General features: G+C 38.6%; 1 protein-coding gene across 8 annotated transcripts in view; it reads right to left on the minus strand.

The window, feature by feature from the left end:
- Nucleotides 1-13111, minus strand: part of mast3b (microtubule associated serine/threonine kinase 3b) — a 198735-nt gene that overhangs the window by 70617 nt on the left and 115007 nt on the right. The window lies entirely within an intron of this gene.

Consider the following 13111-nt stretch of genomic DNA (forward strand, 5'->3'; position numbering starts at 1 on the left):
ACAGTGCAGCAGGTCACACTACATTTGTTTCAAACTGGTTTATTTTATTTAAAGTTATCAGCTTAAAAGACTTCTTCCTCACAACCAGCACACATAGAAATGAGCAGATGGGCTAAGGTCCTAGACTGATGTGGCGAGCGGCTGGGGGTGGTACGCAGCCAGGACGCCCAGAAGGACCGGAGGAGGAATTATGCCTCCTCCAGAACACAAGCGGGCGATCGCCCTTGTGGCTTTGGAGAGCATGGGAAAGGAGCATTGAAGCTCAACCCTATTGGGGCCCATGGTCACCGCCAGGGGGCACCTAGATGCCTGAGGAGTGTGTGTGGTGGAAGTGCTGAGGGGAAGGAGACCAGGGACACCCGGAGTGCTTCGGGGTGCACAGCCGGCACTTCCACCACACCTGGGAGGGCCGGTGGAAGGTTATCGAGAGGCACCTGGAGCATAACAGGGGCCGCCTCCCTCCATTCGATGGCTGGAGTCGGGTGGAATAAGGACAGAGCTCGGGAGGAGAGGAGTGGAGGCAGAACAGAGGAAAAGAGGCATTGTGGTGAGGCTTGGACTTTGGGGATGAGTGTGGGTTGTGTGCTGCTTTACTTTGTAAATATTGTGTAAATAAACGTGTGTTGGGTGCTTAAACAATGTGTACCTGTCTGTGTCCGGGCTGCTTCCCAAACTGTAAATCACAGTTTCTGGTTTAAACAAGTGTCTTCTTGTCTACCCATTCATGATTTACTTAAATTGTCTAGGCCTCAATTACATAAAACCCCACAGAAAATCCCTTTTTAAGTTCATACATACCAACAAGGGCAATCATTATATGAGAAAGAGAGAGAACTGATGCCAAGTATGATCACACATGTTGCAGCAGCTTACACTATCTAAATTTGAAAGGATAAGTTTAGTGTTTTTCAAGCCAAAGTTCTTCATTTAATATCAGAATTTCCCATTCCACTTCAGGCTCAATCTGTGAGGATCTGGTGCCTCAAGTGCAAAAAGAAGCTAGAAATGTGGGGATACAACATCCCATTCAAATATCTGTATTTATAAAAGAAATATTAACAGGGCATATTTGCCACAACTCTGACCCACACGTATGCAACATTTCAGAGAAACTGAGAAATGAGGACACCCTTGATCAAAAAGGCAAATGCAGCCAAACCAGCTAAATGACAACTCGCACACATAAGAATATAGCAGTTATTATAGATTGGATTAATGCAACAAATATATCACATCCCAAAAATGATGAATATGATGCACAGACTGCTCCCTTTTAGGACAGCCAATGCTGCGTATTTGCACTGAAGATCTTTTTTTTTTTTGTCAGTTTATATCAGCTAATTAATTACTGCTGCAGCCCCATGTTTCCAGAAGTCATGGTTCAAATAATTACCCAGTTTCTGTTTAGGTTAAGTTTGGATGTTCTGTTTGTGCCTTGATGGGATCTCTCTAGCTACTCTGGCTTTATACACATATGAACATTTATGTATCCGGCAACTGTAATTTGCTTTAGTATGTCTTAATACGGCCTGTGACAGACCGACTCCTTTCCAGAGCTGGTTACTGCCTTATTTTCAGTGAGGCCATGACAGGCCATAACTCTGCAAGACACAAACTCCATATATACATACAGCTGTATTTCAGCTACAACAGCCTCCGATTTGTAATAATACAATTGAACATAATAGCTTCCAAAGTCAAAAATGTAACAAGGTCAGATTAGTTGTAAACTGTTCACAATATATAACATGCAGGATGTGCAAATGTCAACTTAAGACATGGTGTCCTCAAAAATTGAAATCAGGAGATCGTCAACTGTCAACACATTCTGAGGTCTCAACCCCTTCACTGGAACTAGACTTTCTAAAAAGCTATAAAACAAACATCTCTTACACCAGGGGTGTCCAGCTCTGATCCTGGAGGACAGGAGTGGATGAATTCTAACAATTTTCTTAATTAGTGACCAGTTTCTGCTCCTTTTGCCTTATTTGTAATTGACTTGCTATTTAAGATGCAGACCCCTTAATTGTTTTTTTCTTAACGGGCAGTCAAACAATAATGGAACACAATTTGAGCCATCACATGACCCGCTAATCTGTGTCCATCACACAATATCTGAAAATAAAGAAACGTGAATGTCTCACTAATCTTGATCTGTTTAGTTCCAAGAAACATTTTGATGATTCTCTTAGGAAAAAAGAAAATCAACTTTTTTTGAAAATGTCTGCTATGGCAGAATGAGAGCACCTGCAAGCCAAGGAGGTAAATAAGAGATTTAAGAATTGTTTTCTAATTAAGAAACTGGTTGGAGAGAAATAAGTTGGAGTTAGTCGGACGTCTGTTGGCTCACTTCACGTCTCATTTTTGTTTGGCAGCCATTTAAGGGAAAAAAAATCAAATCAGAGGATGGAGTTTTTAAGAAGGCAGCAATTAAAATGAAGGTAACAGAAGTACATTAACAGCAGAAATTGGTCCCTGATGAAGAAAGTAACAAGAAAGGAAAACCAGCAGCCACTGCTGCCCTCTAGGATGGGAGTTTGACACCCGTCTTACACTATATTATCAAACTATGAAGACATATACCCATCATCATCATCTACATACAACATATATAGGACGCCATGTCTCTCAGATCCTAAAATGAGTAATCTTTTTCCATAAAGTTCAAGATACAAGTCTTCATAATGTTGAATTACAATGTAAGAAGCTTGTTTCTGCCTTTGTTGTTATAAATCTAAGAAACAAAGAACACCATCACAGAAAGCAGATCTTTCCTCTTCGGAGATAAAATGGATAAACTAATTTTTCACAAAAAAAGTAAAAAACCAAACAACAGTTTGTGAGAAAAAAAAAACATCCGAATGGTGCAGTTCTATGTTGTTGAGCCGAGATGATATCTTCGGTTTTTGTTCCATTACCATGTACTGCTTTTACTGTGTGCTACATATGCTGTAAATAAACTACTCAGAATAGGTTAGGCTAAAATACCTGGTTTTACTTCTAGGCTTCAAACTTTACACTTTTATATTGCGCACTGTTTTACATTGTGAAAATGAAATTATAAAATACACACTTATTTTTACTGTGTCCATGATGTACTGAATTGTGACAGCGATGTATTATATTCTACTGAAAAGTGGATTTGTCGAATTATTGTATCCTTATAGCTACTACATCATCATATCATATGGGAACCTAGCCTTAGAAATATACAAAGGAATGCTTCTTTAACCAAATCTGTAACATCATTATAAAATTAAGCATTGAAATGTGTTATTAGTTGAACTAATATTGTCTAATGTTTACCTTCTTCAGCCCCATGTTTTAATCTACTTGAATATTTTATTTATTTGCACCAGAAGCTCCTGGATGGCCTTCTGTCTATGATACGTACTGGATTACACAAGTACGGAAATTCATAATTATTATAGAGGATGAGAAAATGTACCATTTGGAGGCTTAGGAAGTTGAAAAAAATAAATAATCTGACACAATTCTGTAAATTCCTGGGTAAATTCACTAATGATATTGCAATAATTTAAATTAAAAACTACTTAAAACTACACAAGAAAACTGCCAAAACATAATTTTTACTTGCACAGCCTTCTCTCAAAGAGGCATCATTTACTCTTCATACTTCGAAGCCAGAGAAATTATTGCAAAGCAAGTGAACAGCAGAACAAACACATTGCAACGAAGTCACTCAGGCTATACCATATGTAACCGACTCACCACAGTTACCAAGACAACAGGCAACCAACAGGACATGCCTCACACTTAAGAATCCGTTAAACAAAGCCACCAATGAATCGCAAAACAGACACAATGAACAAACTCCATCTCTTAAAATGGGAAACTAAATCTCCACACTTGAGAGCTGCGCAGCATCAGAGAGAGCCCTCAGATAACTTCTGAATATTTCTTACACTGGCTTCATTTTTAACTGAAAAGTTTCAGAGTTGAGGTCATCCAAATACCTGAGGCACAGGGGGAGGTGTAAGATATTAAGCAGTAGCTACTAAGTTTGCAGCATTCTGTGTTCAATTAAAAAAATTATATGTAAATTAGATACAAATTAGAGTTTACAGCTACAATAAGTTTGTTATAAATTAAAGACCACATTAAAAATCAATTACCTTCTTTAATGTCAATTTCAGGTTTTGAATTTTAGAATCCATAATTATTTTATTGTACTACATACATTTATATATACAGTACTTTAATTAGGTACTTTTACTTTTTCTTTCTTTGTGTCTTTTGTGATTTCATTTTTTTTTCACATAAGGGCTGATTCCTCAGAATTCACATACTGTGTATGGATTTCCTTGGATACCAAGTGTTGCCATGGAGCTTTGAAGGGATCTGGATTTACCATCAGAGTCAGGAAACACAATATATGTTTAGATTTTTTTTTTTTTAAATTAAGAAGTGGCTGGGCTGTTGCTATGGAGTTTCTCTAGGGGGTTTCAGGTTGGTTTTCCTCTGTACGCATGACAATAATGATCTTATAAATCAATCTATTTAACTCTATATACATACACAGTGTATCCAGAAAGTATTCAAGGTCCCTTCACTTTTTTCAGATTTTGTTATGCTTCAGCCTTGTGCTAAAATCTTTTAAATTCATTTTCACACATCAAGGAGTAATCAATAACCCAGAATGAGAAAGTGAAAAAAAGTTTAGACATTTTTGCAAATGTAATTAAAAGGAAAAAGTGAAATATGACATTGACACAAGTATTCAGACCCATTGCTAGGACACCTGAAATGTGGCTCAGGTACATCCTATTCTAGTGATCATCAGTGATATGTGCCTACACCATGAAGTCAATCTGTGATCAATTAATTTTATGGGACAAGGATTATAGAAATGAATATATTTGCAAACCTTTAAAAAAAAAAAAAAACATGATTCACTTTATCATAATGAGTTATTGAGTTTGGACTGATGAGCAAAATGGCAAATGTAACCATTTCAAATTAAATTTACAAAAAATGTGCAGAAAGTGACGAGGTCTGAATTTTTTCTGAACACACTGGACATACATACAGTACATATATATATCATGCAGTAGCAAGTCAGCAGCAAGAAACAGTACAGTATTTGAACCCTGGTATTCAGCATTAATTGATTATAAAACATGATCCGATCTTCATCCAAGTCATAAATATAGGCAAAACACAATATGCTTAAGCTAATAACACACAATCGCATGTCTTTATAAAACACACCCATCAAACATTAACTGTGTGCTGTTGAAAAAGTTAAATGAACCACTGGATTTAGTAACTACTCAAAAACTCCTTAGACAGCGATAACAACTAACTGGCAGTATGGAGTAGTATAACAGCTTTGGACTTTAAATCCTAAGTTCACATTCCACTACTGAGACTGTCACTTTACCTGATTAAGCTCAAATTGGAAAAACAAAAAAGAAATGCAACTATGTGTATCTCAAATTTTGTAAGTCGCTTTGGATAAAGAGAATGACTACAAAAAACAAAAGTAAGTAAATGTTTAAAATGGAGAAGCAAACAATGCCCTGGGGAGATGGTTAGTAGGTTAATTGAGGTTTGTTTAAACTTAGGAATTGGAGGAGGGGGGTCAGAGTTTAGGACAGACAAGGTTTAGAATCCACCTTAAATAAAAAGACAAATGTTTTTATGTCAGTGTGTCTGTCTGGTTGCTAGGGTAGGAAAGAAAAAAAAATGTAAAAATAGGCAAAAAAAATCAAAATGACATTAAAATACAGTAATCCCTCCTCGATCGCGGGGGTTGTGTTCCAGACCCCAGCGATAGGGAAAAATCATGAAAGTAGAAACCATATGTTTGTATGGTTATTTTTATATATTTTAAGCCCTTATAAACTCTCCCACACTGTTTATAAATATTCCCCGCAGTTATATACAGCATAATCCCTTTGTATTCTCTTAGATATTAGTTAAGATTCATTGAAATTATGTATATAAACACACGGTTTATATACAGTAAAACCTAAATATTATTTTAAAGATATTGAGTGTTTCCGATATCACATATGTTACAACCATTACGATAGACAGGCCACCAGCAATAAATACGTACAATGCAAGAAAAATAGTATACAGTAAATGTGTGTACAGTGACACTAAACGTACGTACATGTACTAAGTACTGTAAGTAGAAAATTATTTAAGGTTACTCACCAACAATGACACGATGACTTGTCCGATAACAATGAGTTTAATTTTACTGCACAACAAAGGAGAGCGTTACAGTTCTTCCAAAGGAGACACTTCAGGCAATTGTGTAGCACTGCCGTTCTTCTTCTAGCAGTCTTCAATCCAAATCCCTAAAGCAGATTCCATCCAGGTTACTGCCTTATTACATCCACTTACAGCTCGTTTTGCACCCTGGTTAAAAGGACACTGCGGCCGTAGATCTTATATTCCTTTCCTACTTTTTAAATAAAAAGAATCGCAGCCTTCAACAAATCCAAAACGTTTCCCTTTTCGGCAATCGTTAACATCTTCCGTTTGCGCTTGGGCACGGCCCCTGAAGCAGTAGCAGATCGTTTTGGAGCCATAATGAAGGGCTTGACTATGCACAAAGATAAACACAAAAGAGCACAACTCTTTACACAGAGAAACACGTTGATGCTGAATGAGCGAGACGAGACTTCCTGGTTAACACTGCATTCAGCAGGCAAGAACTTAACTGCGTGCTCTGATTGGTTAGCTTCTCAGTCATCCGCCAATAGCGTCCCTTGTATGAAATCAACTGGGCAAACCAACTGAGGAAGCATGTACAGGAAGTAAAAAGGACACATTGTCCGCAGAACCCGCGAAGCAGCGAAAAATCCGCGTTGTATACTTAGTTATGCTTTCATATAAAATCCGCAATAGAGCGAAGCCGCTTGAAAGTCAGAAGCGATATAGCGAGGGATTACTGTAATCTAAAATAAGCCTATGTTGATTATTTAGATTTCAAACCGTCTTCGACGGGTAGCACTGCTAGTTTCACAAAAGGATATGAGAGAAACCTAAACACAAATATACACATTAACTTGGAAAAGTCCAGCCCACAATTAACAATAGAATCCCTGATGCCTACAAAAATAGTTGTAATCCTGGGCCACCTTAAATTCCTTCGCACCTCATCATCAGCATCTGTTTTGCAAATGTGTCAATCAGCACAAGCAGCCTGCTATCCCACCACCCACAGTGGTTCTGAGGCAAAGGATCTGTGCAGGTATCCAGAAGGTTGCCGGTTCGAATCCCCGTCACTGCCAAAAGAGATCCTACTCTGCTGGGACCATGAGCAAGACCCGTAACCTGTAATTGCTCCAGGGGCGCTGTACAATGGCTGACCCTGCGCTCTGACCCCAAGGGGTATGCGAAATCTAACAAATTCCTAATACAAGAAATTGTATAAGGCGAAATAAAGAAAAAAAAAAAAAGTCAGATGCAAAATTTTCGGAGCTGAAGTCTGATTTCTCTGGGTATGAGGTGTACGGAGTTGCATAGGGTAAATAATATATTGTTATTTGGAATACATACATTTCAAGTGTGTTCTGTATCTACAACAATCTGGGTAAATGTAGGATGAAAGGAAATATAGGGAAAGAAATGTTGAACACATAACTAAAACAGAAACTTTTTTCATGTTATAGTAATAATGACAAAATGCGGACGTGAAGAGTATAATGTGTGAAAACTGTAGTCCAAATATCAAATAAACCAGTAGCGGTGCACTGCACAATAATGTGCAGTGAATATACTTGCCTTGAGCACTCAGTTTTCATGCTGTTTCTCTGTACATTTACCATTATTTACTCAGAGGTTGATGCGCTTGCTACTTGCTGAGCAGCTCTTCTTTTCTCCTCCCTAGCAGTCCGCGTCTTCTCTTCTTTCGTCGGCATCTTTCAAGTTAAAACTGATTAAGTCAGTGTTTGTGTTGCAATTACTTAGTACGTTTTCCTTAATTTTTCACTTAAGCCTTTAATCTGCCTCAAGAATGATTTAAGAAATGAAGAGGTAGGGGTAGGGGAAGTGATGGCAAAGGGTGTAAGGATGAGAACGGAGCCCGTACAGACGCGCCGCACAGCCGCCCTGCTGGCCGCTGCTGAGAGTCGATTCTATAATAATATAAAAAAATAAAAAGATGAATAACCTTGGAGGTCAATCATCATCCTGAAAGTAGATAGTAGGCGTCACATAGTATAAAAGTGTACCAATAGTTTAAATGGTCCGCGAGCTACAGGTGATTTAAAATCCTGGACAGAAATGGACAGCCACAGTAGTAATGTATTACAGTAATCCTTCCTCGATCGCGGGGGTTGCGTTCCAGAACCCCCCGCGATAGATGAAAATCCGCGAAGTAGAAACCATATGTTTGTATGGTTATTTTTATATATTTTAAGCCCTTATAAACTCTCCCACACTGTTAACATTATTAGAGCCCTCTAGACATGAAATAACACCCTTTAGTCAAAAGTTTAAACTGTGCTCCATGACAAGACAGAGATGACAGTTCTTTCTCACAATTAAAAGAATGCAAACATACCTTCTCTTCAAAGGAGCGCCATCAGGAGCAGAGAATGTCAGAGAGAGAGCGAGATAAAATCAACTGGGCAAACAAACTGAGGAAGCATGTACCATAAATTAAAAGACCCATTGTCAGCAGAAACCCGCGAAACCAGCGAAAAATCTGTAAAATATATTTAGATATGGTTACATTTAAAATCCGCAATAGAGTGAAGCCGCGAAAGTCGAAGCGCGATATAGCGAGGGATTACTCTATACAAGACGACAAGTGCATTTTATTCAAAATATAACCAAAGAAAAAGAAATCATTCAACTTACAGGTTGCTATTAAAGAGTAAACACCCAAGACCAAATATCAATCGACACAAAGTTGACATGTATACTTGGCTGGTGCCTCGTAATCAAGAGGTTGCAGGTTCGACCTCAGGCTCTCACAGATTTAAGCAGCGAGCTGCTATTATTACTATTCTATGATAAAAACATACTGTACATTTGATTTGAGTCTAACAACCAGTGTAAATGTTTGCTACTTGTAAAAGTTAGCTTTTCTTTTATTCAGTTTTATTCTCTCAGTCATGTTCAAGTGGTACAACGAATTTGCCTCTACCTCCCTGAGTTGATGCTGTTTATCTGCATTCTTTTCACAAGAGAAGTGATGCCCTTGATAGTGCTTTGGCACCACACAAAAAAAAAACAAAAAGTTTTAATTATAGTAAGGCAAATTTTGATCAGATGTGGCAAAGTCTAAAGAAAGAATAGCTGGCTCCACTTTTAAGAGTGGAGTCATTGAGGAGCACTGGAGCATGTTAAAATTACCTTACTAAAATTAACGGTAAGTTTGTCGTGGAATTTAAAAGTAGCGAGAAATTAAAGCGATCTCCAAGGTGGATAAATAAAGAACTAAAAAAGAAGTTGGATAAGCAAAAACAGTTGTCCAAATTTTATAAGGTAAATAATTCCAGTACTAACTGTAGGGCTTACGAGAAGACAGCAATGATTTACAAATAGAAGGATACTGGTAAAGTTAAAAGGCAGCCAAGAGAAATACTGTAGAAAAGGCAAGATAGTCTTAATTCTTTCAGCATTTTAGTCAGGAATGAGGAGAAGTGCATCAACAATAGTTAAGGGTGAACTTCGATATACAAACAGTGAATAGCAAATGCTCTGAACTTGCATTTGTCTGAAGTTGATATCATCTCAGCAGCAACAGGGACTATCTATTTAGGAATGTAGTTATTTGGAAATTGTATAGGAAGAAGTGCTGCTTAGATTAAATAAGTTAGAATGTAACATATCGCTGTAACCAGACAAAATATGCTCAATTACATTAGTGAGTACATTTATAAACCCATTGACACTTATTTTTTAAAAATCACTGCACACTGGATACTGATAAATATTATACCTTTATAAAAAAAGGGTGATTAGCCTGAACCAACTATAGGACTGTAAGCTTAACATGCATCACAGTTAAAAGTAACAGAAGCAAATATTAAGAAAAAGATTGTGCACCACAAGGTATACTAGGGAACAGTAAGCATGGATTAATAGGGTGAGATTATGCTTCAACAATCTTCCATTATTCTATGAAGAAGCAACAAAAGCATGAGACCACAGAGGTACATATATTATTTATGTGAAACAGGTTAGTCAATAAACAAAAAGCAGTGGGGATTCAAGGTGCAGCGTGTAGGAATATGAAATTAATGTAAGTAAATGTAAGGTATTATATAGATTAAATAAAAAATGTTAAATTTAAATACACAATGAGAAATTTTGAAACTAAAACCTATGAGAAGGACCTAGGAGTCATAGTGGTCTTGTCACTATTTACAACCTGTACAGAGGCCATTAAAAAGACTAAAAGGATCTTAGGTTATAAGGCACAACGTGTAAAGTGTAAATGAAGGAAGTTTATGCATAAAACTATATAATGCACTACAGGGGCCTCATCTAGAACACCAACTACAGTTTTGGTCTCCACATTACAGAAAAGACATAGCAGTGCTACAGAAAGTTAGGAGAGGAGTGACGAGGCTGACGCCGAGACTGCAAGGCGTGCAATATGAAAAAAGAATTTGAAGAAACTGAAGAAGCTGAACCTTTCCGGTTTAAGCAAACAGGCTAAATAATGAAATAACTGAAGCTAAAATTATGAAAGTAATCAATATGATGGATCCCAGTTGTTTAAGTTTATCAACAAGACCACAGGGACACAAACTCAAATTTGTTAAGTCTTGCATAAATGTTAGAAAGTATATCTTCACACATACAACTGTACACACACGGAATAAATTACAAGTAGAGTGCTAGAGAGGGGCACTTTAGGGACTTTCAAAACTTGACTGAATATTATTCTGGACTGGTGAGCTCTGTTGGGAGATATATGTATATATAATTCACTAAGGCAAGAAAACCATGGAAAGCACGCCAGAAGGGACGTGGATTCACTAAGCCGCCGACAAGTGAGACACTTCTGGCGCATGCAGGAAGGAACCACGCCCACCAACTCGGACGATGACACAGAAAAAATGGCGTCATTTATATTCGTCTGTCATAGAGGCCACATGCAGTGCAGGTCAGGTTAATGTCATCTGCATGTCATGCACCTCCGAGCTACGTTGACTGTTCATAGAGAAATGTTTCTCGCGGAGGTGAATCGCCATATGCAGCGTGTGAAACGGTTTGCGAGGGGTATCCCATGGGATCCTTAAAACAATCCTTTACAACTGAGGTTAAAGCACAATGAAGTAAGCAGTCTAAAAACCAACTTTTCGGTTACGACACACGACCGCGTGCACCATAGCAAACTGTTTTACACGCTACATAAAGTTATTCACATCCACGACAAACATGCGTCTTCTTAGATGCTCCTGCAGGAACGCAGAAGACGTTTTCCTGCCCACCAACACTCCTTTTTCACCGGCCGGCGTCCACACTGCCTGCCCATTTGCCCGGACGCAAAAACTCACCGACCACCCAGTTAGTCCTTTTCACCTGTGGTATGAGTCCACATGCACGTCTGAGCCACGCAGCATTTGTTATGCCGCAGGTTCACTATTGTGTTGTATTTTGCTCTCTCCAGAGTTCCATCTTTTCATTCACTTACTGTTGTATTCTCACACCAACCCGTTTTAGTCAACCGTGTCTTTCCAGAAGTGTTTAGCATTCAATGAATAATTATACATGACATTGAGCGTGTGTCTACCCGGCGTGGGTAAGCCGTTGAACCCCATTCGGGCTGCAAACCGTGGAATTCCCACTAAGTGTGACTCATACGCTCCCACTGGTTGCGTCCCAGCCTTTTGTACACAACCCCCTCCCACCTCGCGACTACCGTGGTCAGATGTCTTGGTGGATTATATATATAAAAGCAGCCAACGACTCAAGTGACGAGTTGGAGGTGGCCACATGAGCAGGCAGTGCATACTGGACGAGAAATCAGCAGACTAGCATGACGGACAGAGCTGAATGGACGTTCTTCTTCTCTCTTCCCGTTCAACACTCCATGCCGTGCACCCCCATCCCTCCGTCTGGCAGGAGAAGGCACGAGGATGGTCCGCCAGTTTTCAGTCACGGACAATTGTGTGTTGGTTCGTTCTGTGCATTGTTACAATGTTGCTTTTCTTGCTGATTTATTACATTACCAATTTTTCAAATGTTAATTTTCTCCCTGTGCTTAAAAATCATTAAAAAAAACCAGCCTGATTATGCCGCGGGTTGGCTAATATATATATATATCTATCCATCTCCATCGATATAGATATATATACTGGTCATAAAATTAGAATATCATGACAAAGTTGATTTATTTCAGTAATTCCATTCAAAAAGTAAAACTTGTATATTAGATTCATTCATTACACACAGACTGATTTATTTCAAATGTTTATTTCTTTTAATTTTGATGAATATAACGGACAACTAATGAAAGTCCCAAATTCATTATCTCGGAAAATTAGAATATTGTGAAAAGGTTCAATATTGAAGACACCTGGTGCCACACTCTAATCGGCCAGATAACTCAAAACATCTGCAAAAGCCTTTAAAAGATCTCTCATTCCAGTTCTCTACGCTACACAATCATGGGGAAGACTACTGACTTGACAGTTGTCCAAAGGACGACCATTGACACCTTGCACAAGGAGGGCAAGAAACAAAAGGTCATTGCTAAAGAGCTCTGTGTCCAAGCACATTAATAGACAAGCGAAGGGAAGGACAAAATGTGGTAGAAAAAAGTGTACAAGCAATAGGGATAACCGCACCCTGGAGAGGATTGAGAAACAAAACCCATTCAAAACTGTGGGGGTGATTCACAAAGAGTGGACTGCAGTTGGAGTCAGTGCATCAAGAACCACCACGCACAGACATATGCAAGACATGGGTTTCAGCTGTCGCACTCCTTGTGTCAAGCCACTCTTGAACAAGAGACAGCTTCAGAAGCGTCTCGCCTGGGCTAAAGACAAAAAGGACTGGACTGCTGTTGTGTGGTCCAAAGTTATGCTCTCTGATGAAAGTAAATTTTGCAGTTCCTTTGGAAATCAAGGTTCCAGAGTATGGAGGAAGAGAGGAGAGGCACAGAATC

This window comes from Polypterus senegalus, chromosome 10, assembly GCF_016835505.1.
Source record: "Polypterus senegalus isolate Bchr_013 chromosome 10, ASM1683550v1, whole genome shotgun sequence".
In the NCBI taxonomy this organism is placed as follows: Eukaryota; Metazoa; Chordata; class Cladistia; order Polypteriformes; family Polypteridae; genus Polypterus; species Polypterus senegalus.